This window comes from Lycium barbarum, chromosome 8 (assembly GCF_019175385.1).
Source record: "Lycium barbarum isolate Lr01 chromosome 8, ASM1917538v2, whole genome shotgun sequence".
Lineage (NCBI taxonomy): Eukaryota > Viridiplantae > Streptophyta > Magnoliopsida > Solanales > Solanaceae > Lycium > Lycium barbarum.
The window spans coordinates 83,525,848-83,540,462 of NC_083344.1; the positions used below are offsets into that span (position 1 = coordinate 83,525,848).

General features: G+C 37.6%; 1 long non-coding RNA gene across 1 annotated transcript; it reads right to left on the reverse strand.

Moving 5' to 3' along the window:
- Positions 1-319: 319 nt before the first annotated feature.
- Positions 320-13,082, reverse strand: LOC132605118 (uncharacterized). The gene is made up of 3 exons (XR_009569041.1): positions 12,804-13,082; positions 2,190-2,236; positions 320-1,239 (listed from the first exon to the last, which is right to left on the reverse strand). It is a non-coding gene; the product is annotated as an uncharacterized LOC132605118 (long non-coding RNA).
- Positions 13,083-14,615: the final 1,533 nt, after the last annotated feature.

The following is a 14,615-nucleotide window of genomic DNA, read 5'->3' on the forward strand; positions in this document are numbered from 1 at the left end:
TAAAAGAGAAAGTCTGATAATATGAATACAAAGTTTGAATTCTATTCAAATGAAACCAAACATGACACTTAGTCCTACTAATGGCATATGGTATCCCCTTTTTTATTTTAAAACAATCTCAACAGTTTCTATAGACTTTCAGTAACTCTTAATGGACCCTTTGACACCCTATTATCTTGTGAATGATCTTGAATCTCAAACTTCATTTTAGACTTCTTTATCCTACTCTAGGATGTCACTTTCTTTAAAATTACCCTTTGGTGCACATCATACAACCATTTAGATTTACTTGACTAACTTAAGCACATTCAAGCAGACCTGGGAAGGTTCAGACCCACACAAGTGCAGGCAAACTTAACTCTAAATGCTTTAGCCAAATGTCACAGATTTCTTATAGACATGCCTAGTTCCCCTAAGTTCTATTCTAAATTGATCATAATCCCTTCCCATGTTTTACCCCAATCACAAACTCATGTCCCTTAGTTGACATCAAACAAGTATGCAAGCCTACACAAGAACAGATTCAGGAAAGAGAAAAAGAAAAAAAAAACAAATTTCACATTCTTATGAAACAAATACAATTGCTTCAAATAATTCTAATAGATATCACAACCTTTTGATGTTCTACTACATTCAACAGGATTAATGTAAGCTTAAAGGTTTATCAAACTAGTGTCATGACTTTGGTGACCACGTCCTCATTAGGTTTAAGCATAGAACAACAGAAGCAAGAACCTTCAATATATAGTAGAATATATGTCATGACCCAAACCCATGGATCGTGACGAGTGCCCGAACACTGCTGACTAAGCACCCCTAAACTCGTACTTGCCATATGTTAAATAACCTGGTGGCCCATTTCTAACTCATATATGAGCGATAGCATCTGCTGCAAAATTTATGCAATAAACTCTGTCTTGAAAAACTCATAATTTATACACGTGGATATGTATATATAGGCATACGTACAACGGATGACAACATAGTCCGACATGGTCGCTACATGCGCTGTAAGGAAAATAGGAGACCACAAAGCTACATGATATTCCCACTATATACGACTGTCTATAGACCTCTATGGAGTCTAGCCATAGAAAGACAGGACAAGGCCCTGTTATACCCACATATGTACACCTCATAAATAGCATACCAAAAGTTGTAGCTTCGGATCAAGTGGAGCGCACTGAGTGCGACTGAGGAGATCCTACTGGTCTTGCTCATCCAAATGACTACCTGAACCTGCGGGCATGAACGCAGCGTCCACAAGAAGGTACGTCAGTACGAATAATATACTGAGTATGTAAGGCACGACTAACAACATAATGAAAGTATGAAGATAAAGTAATATAAAAGAGATCAACATGTGCCTCTGAATGCCTTTTTAAGGTGGATGTCATGCATGCTTAGCTTTTTTTAAGAAAAAAAGACTTTTCAAGATATACATATATAATATCTTGTCTGGCCGTTAAGGCGCGGTAATATATATATATATATATAGCATCTTGTCCGGCCATGTAGGTCCGGTCTTGTCTGGCCATATAGGCGTGGTGTTATATATATATATATATATAGTATCTTGTCCAACCATTAAGGCGCGGTGAAATATAAGTAGTATCTTTTTCAACCATTAAGGCGCGGTGAAATATAAATAGTATCTTGTCCGGCCATTACGGCGCGGTGAAATATATATAGTATCTTGTTCGGCCATTACGGCGCGGTGGAATATATATAGTATCTTGTCCGGCCATTAAGGCTCGGTAAGTATCTAAATTACACATATATAAATACATATAACATGCACGAGAGCCCAATTAAATGTTACTTCTCTATCGGAGTGACGTAAGGTCGGTAACCTCCGATTTATATTATGGAACAATCATTATCGCTATATCTCACCTTGAAGGAAGAAGTAACATAAGGTGAGATCAACAACAATGAATAAAATCGAAAAAAAAATCATGAAATAGGCTCAATAATCTCATAATAGCATTAAAATCATAAACTTGAAACCTTTAAACATAAAATCATCATTACATTGTAATCATCATAGAAACATTCTCATCTTTATGATGTGAAGCTTTAAGAATCATGAACTTCTAGCTTTTGCAAACAAAGAGGTTATGGAAACATTTATGGAATCATAACATAGGAATCATGCCTTTGAAAGAAAGGGGCGAGCCTTAACATACCTGTGAGGCCTCCTATTATCTACGCTTATCCGTCCATACTCGTAAATCTACATTCAAGAGGATTCGCATTATCGTTAGACTCATTGTTATATCCTTATAATAAGTCTGCATATTAAACTATTCTATATCCTGCCGAAAATCGGACAGCATCTCCCCTGTTTATATGCCTAGCCTAAATTCTCAATTCAACAACCAACAACAACAACAAGAATACCAACATCAATCATAATATTCTCAATACCAAAATACTCCATAAACATTCCATATGGGGTTTATCCCATATTTCCACCAACAAAACTATTATATGGCTATTTGACAGTTCTATCTCCGTAAATAAACCAAGATTAATATTAATAATAATAGATTCATACCTTTCTCCCGATAATATTGCTATGTCTTCACTTCCCGATAATAATAGATTCCTTCAATTTAAGCCAAACTCTACCGTAAAATGATGCTATAGGCACAACTATGCACCACCCGAGCCTTGATTAACTAAAATAACTCAAATTTCTCAACTTTTTATGACCAAAATAACCCTATATGTGTTATAGCCCGTATTTCGTACGTTCGGACATTCCAAGGTAGTCGTGGCAAGTTAAGGGAAACGCTACGTTCAAAAATTATTTTAATTTATAAGTTGGTTATAAATATCAATTATGGATATTAGTGTTATGGAAATACTGAGAGAGGTTAAGGGCAAAAAGAGAAATTCGCAAATGACCAATGGAAATAATGTGGAAGCTTAGGGGCAAAATGGTAATTTTACAAAGTTCAAGAAAAATTCATGAAGGGGCCATGTTGGCCGTGCACTATATGCCCTTATTTTAATTAATGGGGGTAATTGTAAATTATAAGAATTATGGACCAAAGCTTGCTTAAGAAGACATTAGTCTTCTTTTAATTTCAAGAAAATTCTAGAGAAAATTCAAGAATTCTCTAGAGAGGGATCATGTGGCTATAATCTTATCTTGAGGGGCAAAATTATAAATAAGGAAAATTGGTGGAAGACAAGTATATATAGGAAGTCATCATTTTAATTCAAGAAAACTAGAACAAAAAAAAAAAAGATGAAGAGAGTGGAGCAAGGAGGGTTCGGCCATGGCTCTCAAAATTGAGCCATGGGAAATTGACCAAGGAAAATTATTTTCTCCTAGTTTTCCTACTAAATGGAAGGTCCTCTACAACGTGGTATAATTGTTTCGGGAGATAGGCCATCCGTTTCGTCGTTTCCGCATTCTAGCCAAGTGAAGAAGTTGAAGAGGAAAGGTAAGATTTAATCCCCTTTTATATGTTGTGAAGGGTTCATTTGTGTTGTTGTGTGTGGAAGTAAATGAAATTCATGAAATATGTATGTATGGAGTGGTGGTCGTGCATGGTATGTGTGGTGTTGTGAGGAAAGATTAAATTAATGTAGTATGTTTGTAGTTGTAATGTGTAAAAATGAATGAAAAGTATGAAATCATGCATGCTGAAGTTGTAGTTGCATATGCATGGTGTTGGCCGTATGTATGAGGTGTTGTGTAAGGAAGAATGAATTAAATTCATGTGGTGTATTGGTTGTTGTTGTAATGTATAGAAAAGAATGGAAATTCATGAAAATCTATGTATTGTTGTTGTGGCCGAATGGTATAGGATTTGGTAAGTTATGGTAAATTGATGATATTTGACATTTTAGTTGTTGTTGTTATGGATTATGTGGTGTAAAACGAAGGGTGTTGTTGAAGTTAACGTATGTGAATAACAATGAAATGTATAGTTGTGATTGAAGTTGAAGGTTTCGGATGAAATAGTATGTCAAATAAGTTGTTGGAACATTATGTGAATTGAATTGGATTGAATCGACTATTGAATTGTTGCTGGAATAATTGCTAGTATTGTTGTTGGTTTGGCCGGGTCAAATTCCCGGATTGTTGTTGTTGATTTGGGGCCGAGCCGTATTCTCGGGGATTGTGTATTTACAGGGGAAATGCTGCCGAAATTTCGGCAGACAAAGTGTTACTTTAAAGAATCAATTTCTAAAGCCTCTAATCAAGTTTTGGTAAACATGACCAATTTGTAGATTTTGGCGGATTTGGAACGTGAATTTGGAGTCGCATAAGAAGCGGAAAAGGTATGTAAGGCTTCACCCTTCTTTCTATGGCATGTCTTAGATGGAATATGTTGGATGTGAGCCTCGGGAATAACTCTACCTTCTGAAATCCGCGCCTAAAGTTTCCTCTTTTTCAATCAGTAGAATTGAACAAAAAAGTGTGCAAAATGTTGGAAGAATTTCTTAAACCTCTAGAACTCACATAAATAGGACCCGACTACCCTAAAACCCTCACAAGTAACGCCATGACATGTAACATATGTAAATTTGGTGCGCCGCCTCATTTGATCCGAGGTGGGCCCACTGTTTCCCCGATTTACCTTATTGCTCTGCTTGACTTACTTTGAAGCTGAATCCAAAAGAAACCCTCGATCCTTATTCCATTACCAAATGACAAGTACTGTACCTATCCCTACGAGAATACTTCCATGATGATAATGATAACGATGATGTCAGAAAAGAGAATATGCCTATGATAAGTACGACAAGAATGATTCCACGACTAAGAGTCTTGAGCTAAGAATCCAATGTGAATATGAAAGTGTTATACTAGTTCTTGAACCTCAATTCTATTCCTTAGCTATGACACTAATTTCTAAAAGACTTCAAAGCATATGAATTGGCGGTTATAATGCCATTGATTTCATTCTATGCTCTCTCTTAAGGCTATTTTCCGTTGGTAGTCTCACCTTAAAATACTCGTTCCTTCAAGGTGAGACAAAGCGCCCATGATTATTCCATAATGTAATCAGAGGTCACCGACCTTATGTCACTCCGATGGACACATGACTTTCTTTGGGCTCTCATGCATGCCAATTGTATGACACATGTATATGAATGTGAATATGTATATGTATATGTATATGGGGAAAGGGGAAGGGGAAGGGCCACTGTTATATCACTACCTGATTCAGCTGGATTTCGTCCCGGACGCGGGATATGGGAGAGCCGGATACGGCGTCTGTATATGCGATATATATATAATATGTTGGGACACTGTTGGGGAGGGGGGTGGGAGAGCCGATGTACTCGGCGTCTGTGAATGTAAATAAAGGACACCGTTTCCTGAAATGTTCTGTTTTCTGTATATGTAAATAAGAAGCACTGTTTTTCTGAAAAAGAAACTAAGCATGCATGGCATCCGCAGAAAGGCATTCATATGTACAGGTTACATCTGTCCCAGGATAAGCTCCATATGTCTATTCTGTTATTATTCATACTGTATATTCCCTTATTATGTTACTATTCATGCTTTACATACTCTGTACATTACTCGTACTGACCCCTCTTCTTCGGGGGCTGCGTTCATGCCGCGCAGGTACACCAGATGAGCCACAGTTATCATAGAAGATGTTCCAGCGGAGTTGGCAGGCTCCACTTGTTCAGGAGTGCTGCCGAGTCAGAGTATCTGAGCCACGATGTTTGTTTGATGTTAGAGACTTTGCAGGCAGAGTCGTGGGTATAGAGTGTCGATAATATGCTATATCATAAAGTCCATGTGATTGCAGATTCTGTTTGACTTGAGTACGATGGAAAAAAAAATCTCTTGAAAGTTTTACTATGTTTTCCATTTTTTATTGATATAAAAGTCTAAGGAAGTTAAGTATGTAACAAGAGTCAGCGGGTTCGCTCGGCTCCAGATATGGGGTCGGGTGCCCATCACACCCTAGTAAAGTCGGGGTGTGACAAAGTGGTATCAGAGCAGGTCGGTCCAAGGGTTGTCTGCAAAGTCGTGTCCAGTAGAGTCCTGTTTATGAGTGTGAAGCCGGCTACATTTATAAACAGGAGGCTGCGGGGCATCTAGGAAATGTTGACCTTCTTTCTGTCTCAGATCGTGCGATAGAGCCAAGTCATAGGAAATAAGATTCCTTATACTAACCGTCAATTTTCGCAGACGCTTAGTGATGACGAAAGAAGACAAGTGCCGAGGTGGCAAGTTACGAAGGTAAGCCTGGATGATTGTTCTATTACCTGAACTGGGAGTACTGGATGGCGGGGATGTGCCATAGAGTTGTACGTTCTGTAAGGCATTGATGACATTGGGCGCATACAGATTTTGAATAAGTAGGAACGGTAAAGGAGGTTCTGCCAGATCGGGCTCGCCCCACAGGAAGAAGCATGGAAAAGAGATACTGCGAATAGGTAGTAAGTGAAATGCGTTGGCTCAGAAGGTTATGGATTTGGGCGTGGCAACGAAGGTGAGGTTGCTCCCATCGGGAATCTGGAAGCCCAGGATAGGAGTTAGCCATAAGGTGAGCGTTTGAAACTAGGAAGGGCAAAATAGTAATTATACAAGAAAAGACGTGTTACGAAAATGTCCCGGAAACTGTAAAACTTCGAGTTGCCCCAGGACAGGTAATAAAGGTTAGGTGAGGAAGCTGGCGCGAAAATATCAGCATTAAGACACCGAACTCCAATGAAATTTTTGGGTTAAGCGTGCTCAGGTTGGAGCAATTCCATGATGGGTGACCCCCTGGGAAGTTGGTGAGAAATTCTATAGATTGGAACATAAGAGCCAAATTAAAAGCTAGGATATTTCAATGAAAACTAGAGTGTATGGGATGGCTGGGAACCTTAAGAGGACGCGTAAGACGAGGTGGATTAGCTCAGTAAGAAGACAGGGAGTACATTACAGCCTTAGAATTAGGATAGGCTTGAACAACATTTGTACGTACTTTGTGGGTTAGCTGATAGTAATCATATACATATATATGTGAGTATGTAGGATATTTCAAAATGATTGTATATATGAATCTCGGAGTTCCAGTAACTGGCACTATGGCAACGAGGGCATTAATCGAACGAGGGAATCGAAGCCCGAGTGATAGCGAAAGTAAATGGTACTGGTGCTACAAGGAAAGCTGTCAGTGCCCCTGCGACTGATGAAGACTGGAGAATCTAATACAGTAATAGTTGTAAAGGAAGAGGAGTGAGCTAATGGAAAATAAGGAGACCAGAGGGCACGGAAGGGTCAACGACAAGAAATCACAATGGAAGAAAAGTAAGAAAAGGTAACGAGGGAAAACCCGAGAGAAACTATCGACAAGACACGAGACTATTTGGGCCTGGAATTTGAAAAAAATAGGTGTGAGAAGGGATAGAGTGTAGCAATATAGATCGAAAGGGAAAATGTGGAGTTTAAGAACCGATTCCAATAAGTAGGGCCAAAGGAATAGTTCCTAAGTTTAGAACCCATATGAAGACATAGTAAGAGAAGGAAGATACTCGCAGGCGGTCAGCGTGTAAGGAGTCCCCTAAAGGGGGGGAGACCATAGCAGACCCAAAAAAAAAAAAAAAAGAATTGCAACACTATGAAGTGTCAGAGAAAGGAAATCTATTAGTTTGAAAATAGAGCTCAAAATCTATTACTTGGGAGAAGAGCAGAAGCGAAATAACTATGAGTATACTAAGAGATAGACCTAAGGATAAGGAAATAGCCTCCCGCTACATTGAATCATTAAGTAAGGATTGCGTACTAAGACATGGCTTCCGTTAAGGTACGGTGACAAGACAACAATAGAAAAGGAAGGACCCGGAAAGAACAAGGATAATGAGGTGACACAGTGAGTTAGAACAACCTATGACATGGAGCAGCGACTCATGAAAAGTCAAGGAGTTCGATTACAAGGAAAATAAGGTAAAGGATAAGGAACGAGCATCATGGAGAGAGCAGCTATAAAAGAAACCCATGACATGGAATGAGGACTTATGTAAAGATCCGAAAGTTTGATAACAAGGAAAGTAGGATAACTGATATAGAATGGACATGGAGAAAAAAGGGCAACCATAAAGGAACCCCCTCCCAAAGTGCTACAAGACCCCACAAGGTCAGTTGAACATTCGAGGACGAATGTTCTAAAGGGGGGGAGGATGTTATAGCCCGTATTTCATACGTTCGGACATTCCAAGGTAGTCGTGGCAAGTTAAGGGAAACGCTACGTTCAAAAATTATTTTAATTTATAAGTTAGTTATAAATATCAATTATGGATATTAGTGTTATGGAAATATTGAGAGAGGTTAAGGGCAAAAAGAGAAATTCGCAAATGACCAATGGAAATAATGCGGAAGCTTAGGGGCAAAATGGTAATTTTACAAAGTTCAAGAAAAATTCATGAAGGGGCCATGTTGGCCGTGCACTATATGCCCTTATTTTAATTAATGGGGGATAATTGTAAATTATAATAATTATGGACCAAAGCTTGCTTAAGAAGACATTAGTCTTCTTTTAATTTCAAGAAAATTCTAGAGAAAATTCAAGAATTCTCTAGAGAGGGATCATGTGGCTATATTCTTATCTTGAGGGGCCAAATTATAAATAAGGAAAATTTGTGGAAGACAAGTATATATAGGAAGTCATCATTTTAACTCAAGAAAACTAGAACAAAAAAAAAAAGATGAAGAGAGTGGAGCAAGGAGGGTTCGGCCATGGCTCTCAAAATTGAGCCATGGGAAATTGACCAAGGAAAATTATTTTCTCCTAGTTTTCCTACTAAATGGAAGGTCCTCTACAACGTGGTATAATTGTTTCGGGAGATAGGCCATCCGTTTCGTCGTTTCCGCATTCTAGCCAAGTGAAGAAGTTGAAGAGGAAAGGTAAGATTTAATCCCCTTTTATATGTTGTGAAGGGTTCATTTGTGTTGTTGTGTGTGGAAGTAAATGAAATTCATGAAATATGTATGTATGGAGTGGTGGTCGTGCATGGTATGTGTGGTGTTGTGAGGAAAGATTAAATTAATGTAGTATGTTTGTTGTTGTAATGTGTAAAAATGAATGAAAAGTATGAAATCATGCATGTTGAAGTTGTAGTTGCATATGCATGGTGTTGGCCGTATGTATGAGGTGTTGTGTAAGGAAGAATGAATTAAATTCATGTGGTGTATTGGTTGTTCTTGTAATGTATAGAAAAGAATGGAAATTCATGAAAATCTATGTATTGTTGTTGTGGCCGAAAGGTATAGGATTTGGTAAGTTATGGTAAATTGATGATATTTGACATTTTAGTTGTTGTTGTTATGGATTATGTGGTGTAAAACGAAGGGTGTTGTTGAAGTTAACGTATGTGAATAACAATGAAATGTATGGTTGTGATTGAAGTTGAAGGTTTCGGATGAAATAGTATGTCGAATAAGTTGTTGGAACATTATGTGAATTGAATTGTATTAAATTAAATTGAATTGGATTGAATCGACTATTGAATTGTTGCTGGAATAATTGCTAGTATTGTTGTTGGTTTGGCCGGGTCAAATTCCCGGATTGTTGTTGTTGATTTGGGGCCGAGCCGTATTCTCGGGGATTGTGTATTTACCGGGGAAATGCTTCCGAAATTTCGGCAGACAAAGTGTTACTTTAAAGAATCAATTTCTAAAGGCTCTAATCAAGTTTTGGTAAACATGACCAATTTTTAGATTTTGGCGGATTTGGAACGTGAATTTGGAGTCGCATAAGAAGCTGAAAAGGTATGTAAGGCTTCACCCTTCTTTCTATGGCATGTCTTAGATGGAATATGTCAGATGTGAGCCTCGGGAATAACTCTACCTTCCGAAATCCGCGCCTAAAGTTTCCTTTTTTTCAATCAGTAGAATTGAACAAAAAAGTGTGCAAAATGTTGGAAGAATTTCTTAAACCTCTAGAACTCGCATAAATAGGACCCGACTACCCTAAAACCCTCACAAGTAACGCCATGACATGTAACATATGTAAATTTGGTGCGCCGCCTCCTTTGATCCGAGGTGGGCCCACTGTTTCCCCGATTTACCTTATTGCTCCGCTTGACTTACTTTGAAGCTGAATCCACAAGAAACCCTCGATCCTTATTCCATTACCAAATGACAAGTACTGTACCTATCCCAACGAGAATACTTCCATGATGATAATGATAACGATGATGTCAGAAAAGAGAATATGCCTATGATAAGTACGACAAGAATGATTCCACGACTAAGAGTCTTGAGCTAAGAATCCAATGTGAATATGAAAGTTTTATACTAGTTCTTGAACCTCAATTCTATTCCTTAGCTATGACACTAATTTCTAAAAGACTTCAAAGCATATGAATTGGCGGTTATAAAGCCATTGATTTCATTCTATGCTCTCTCTTAAGGTTATTTTCCGTTGGTAGTCTCACCTTAAAATACTCATTCCTTCAAGGTGAGACAAAGCGCCCATGATTATTCCATAATGTAATCGGAGGTCACCGACCTTATGTCACTCCGATGGACACATGACTTTCTTTGGGCTCTCATGCATGCCAATTGTATGACACATGTATGTGAATGTGAATATGTATATGTATATGTATATGGGGAAAGGGGAAGGGCCATTGTTATATCACCACCTGATTCAGCTGGATTTCGTCCCGGACGCGGGATATGGGAGAGCCGGATACGGCGTCTGTATATGCGATATATATATATAATATGTTGGGACACTGTTGGGGAGGGGGGTGGGAGAGCTGATGTACTCGGCGTCTGTGAATGTAAATAAAGGACACCGTTTCCTGAAATGTTCTGTTTTATGTATATGTAAATAAGAAGCACCGTTTTTCTGAAAAAGAAACTAAGCATGCATGGCATCAGCAGCAAGGCATTCATATGTACAGGTTACATCTGTCCTAGGATAACCTCCATATGTCTATTCCGTTATTATTCATACTGTATATTCCCTTATTATGTGACTATTCATGCTTTACATACTTAGTACATTACTCGTACTGACCCCTCTTCTTCGGGGGCTGCGTTCATGCCGCGCAGGTACACCAGATGAGCCACAGTTATCATAGAAGATGTTCCAGCGGAGTTGGCAGGCTCCACTTGTTCAGGAGTGCTGCCGAGTCAGAGTATCTGAGCCACGATGTTTGTTTGATGTTAGAGACTTTGCAGGCAGAGTCGTGGGTATAGAGTGTCGATAATATGCTATATCATAAAGTCCATGTGATTGCAGATTCTGTTTGACTTGAGTACGATGGAAAAAAAAAATCTCTTGAAAGTTTTACTATGTTTTCCATTTTTTATTGATATAAGATTCTAAGGAAGTTAAGTATGTAACAAGAGTCAGCGGGTTCGCTCGGGTCCAGATATGGGGTCGGGTGCCCATCACACCCTAGTAAAGTCGGGGTGTGACAATATGTGCTGAGCTCTAAAATCTGATTTTTGGTGAAAAAATGGGGTTTTTCCCCTTTTATAGGTGGGTAAAGTCGGGGGGTCACTATAGATGTACTGTAGCATGTCGGTTACTGTAGCAGTGCTGTAGCAGTACTGTAGCACGCGTTTCTACTTTGTTAGCCTAACTTATAATGTCCATAATTCTGTACTCTGATGTTATATCGACGAGCGGTTTGTTGCGTTGGAAACTAGACTCGACGAACTTCATTTTAGGCTTTTGAAACACCGTAAAATTCCTAATATACTAGGAGATATACCCCTCCAAAGTTGACTCCAAATTCTGTCAACTTTTTTCAAATTTTCGACAAACTTATTTTCTTCGATTTGCTTGATCCCAGAACCTTTAGATACTTTCGTAACACTTGTTAAACGTATTCATTAGCCTTATAAGGGTTCCATGGCCTCTCCAAGCTTACGTTAGTTTACTTTTAATGCAAACAATGCAAAAAAAAAAAAAAAAAATTGAGGTGTAACAATATATGAAATCTATTCGACTTATTTAAACAATCATTGCATTATTTAGGCATAAACATTCATTCTAATTCACAAGACCAATTCTTGATATCAAACATGGCTTTGAAAATAAAGAGGGGCAACTTCCACATCTAAGAAGTTAATACTTCTTAATTAATGCCTAATCAATACATGAGCTCAACAAAATCAAAGGCGAAACAGCAACTAATCAACATTATTAAGTTATTAACATTTAGACTAATACTAAGCAATACCAAAATAAGTAAACAGGATAGTACATTACCTTTTTATGGTGAATCCCTGATCAAAAACGAATTTGAAAGCCTTAAGTTCTTCAAAAACCCACAACTCAGCCACACAGACTCGAACAAAAGGAAAGAAATAAAACTCTTCAACTCATAAAGACCTCACACTTAGGGAAGTCTTAAAATTTTAATAATGGAGGCAAAAAATTCGACGTTTTAGCCTTTCTTTTGAACTACCACGATTTTCTAAACTCTAAAAAAAAACTCTTTTAAAATTTTGTCTTTGAGACTCAAACTTTCTTTCAGAAAAAAGCCTCTTTTTACCCTTTTCCAAGCTTGTTTTGTAAAAGGGGTTAGGGTTCTATTTATAGAACCCCAAAAATTATCTACACTCCAAAAACCATCAATGTGGGACAAATGTATTTCCGGACAAATGAACCTTAAGGCCAGTTCTACGCCTCACATGGCCTCTCAAGTATATGGATGGTTAGATCTGAACCATACTCGGTTCGATCCGACCTTTTCAAACCCAACCAATAAAATTTAAGCAAGGTACAAACATCATACAGCAAAATCAATCATAATAATCCATTTTTGACTAAGTAAAATTAAAATAAAAGCAAAGAATAAAGTTTCATTACCTATTCGGGCAAGATTCGAGTAAATACGACCTTAACATTAATTTCTTTACAAAAAACTGTCACTACAAAACTGCATGTCTTACACACGCGCTTTAACTTTCCATTTCTAGACGAGAGAGAGAGAAAATTGCAGGCGACGCTCGGGTTTTAACATGAAAGAGGAAGAGAGAGAAAAGGGAGGGGGATGTTTTTTTTTTTTTCTGAAATGGGTAAAATGAAATAAAAGGGGGGAGGGGTGGGTATTACCCCTTTAATGCTTTGAACGATCTGGGTCGGGTCTCAGCCTGGTTTGGGCTGGACTCGGTCTAGATTTTAAAGAATAAATGGGCCCTTTATTTTGGTATACATATATTTACACTAAGGTATACATATATATGTATACACTGTATACTAGTATGCGTATATAAATAATTTAAAGATAAAAAATTAGTAATGTCTTAATTATAGATAAATTAGGACATATTTATTTTATTTCATAAAAATGGTTTTAAAAAATGGGCCAAATTATGTCAATGGGCGCAAAATTGCGGACAGGGCCCATAATGAATCCTGACCCATCTAATCATTTCAATTATGGCCAAGTTTGGCCTTAATTGATTTTAATTCAGCAGGTCATTTCAATTATGACCATACTTGGCCTAATTGGCAAGTTTAGAAATTAAACTACATTAATGATCTTGATTAATTTAAACCAATGAATTTGGTTATTTCAATCAAGGCCATTAAAAGACTAATTTTACAAAATTGACCCAATTTCCTTGAACCATGAACTGTTCAAATTAATTGTGGCCATAACAAAATAATTGAAGCCTCAATTTGCAATGAGGTCCATTTAATTAATTAATTAAAATATTTATAGATAATTATACATGAATTTGGATAAAACACACAATCATGCAAAAATTAAATATTAAAGGGTGAAATGGTCAATTATTTAAATTACTCAAAATCCATGGATTAAAGGGAATAAAGTATTTACTAATTTTGACAATTTTGATAATTAAATAATTATCATTATTTTAAAACAAAATGCCCTTTCTTCTTGATTAAACCAAATAAGTTCCTTATAAATGTCATAAAAATGCCAATTAATTTCTAAACAACTTAGTGATGTCATGCAAAACCCTTTCATAAATTTAAAGAGCAGAAATTGTTCTGAGAAATTTTATAAAAAATATTTAAACCTTTTAAGGTGTACGGCTTATTTTATTTATTTTCCAAGGACCCTGAGTAATTAAAATAAATTATAGAGGTAAAAAATTAGGTGTCAACAACTGCCCCTTCGTTGTTCGGGGATGGCGGGACCATTCCTGAGCAACGAAATTTGACTAACTCTAATTTTTGACTTACCCGACCCATTTCACCCTTTATCTTTTCATGCAATTTTCACATGCATGGCCGGACCCTGGCCTCAAGGTTTCCTACATACCTTAGGTTACATGAAAATTCAGGCCACTTGTAGTTCGACTCAACTAAAGACTTTTAAGCGATTTAGAAGGAAAATCCTGAAATCCTAAGTGTTGTGATTGGGGTTTTTTCGGATGACTATTAGAATGTGACCGACCCTCTGGTCTTGAGTTCGCCTACATATCCCTGCTTTCTGGGAATCAGGTCACATGTAGTTTGACTCGCTGGAGAAGTATATGTCCCTTATGCAGGAATACTTTCAAATTTCCCCGGTCACGGTTTTTCAGAAAAGAAAATAGAACAAGATAAATTGTGGCTGAGTCTGAGTCAAGATAGCTTCCAAATCCTGGCCGGAGAGCTTGACCCTCATGGGCACCCTATTTTGACTGGCTGCGTAAGAAAAAA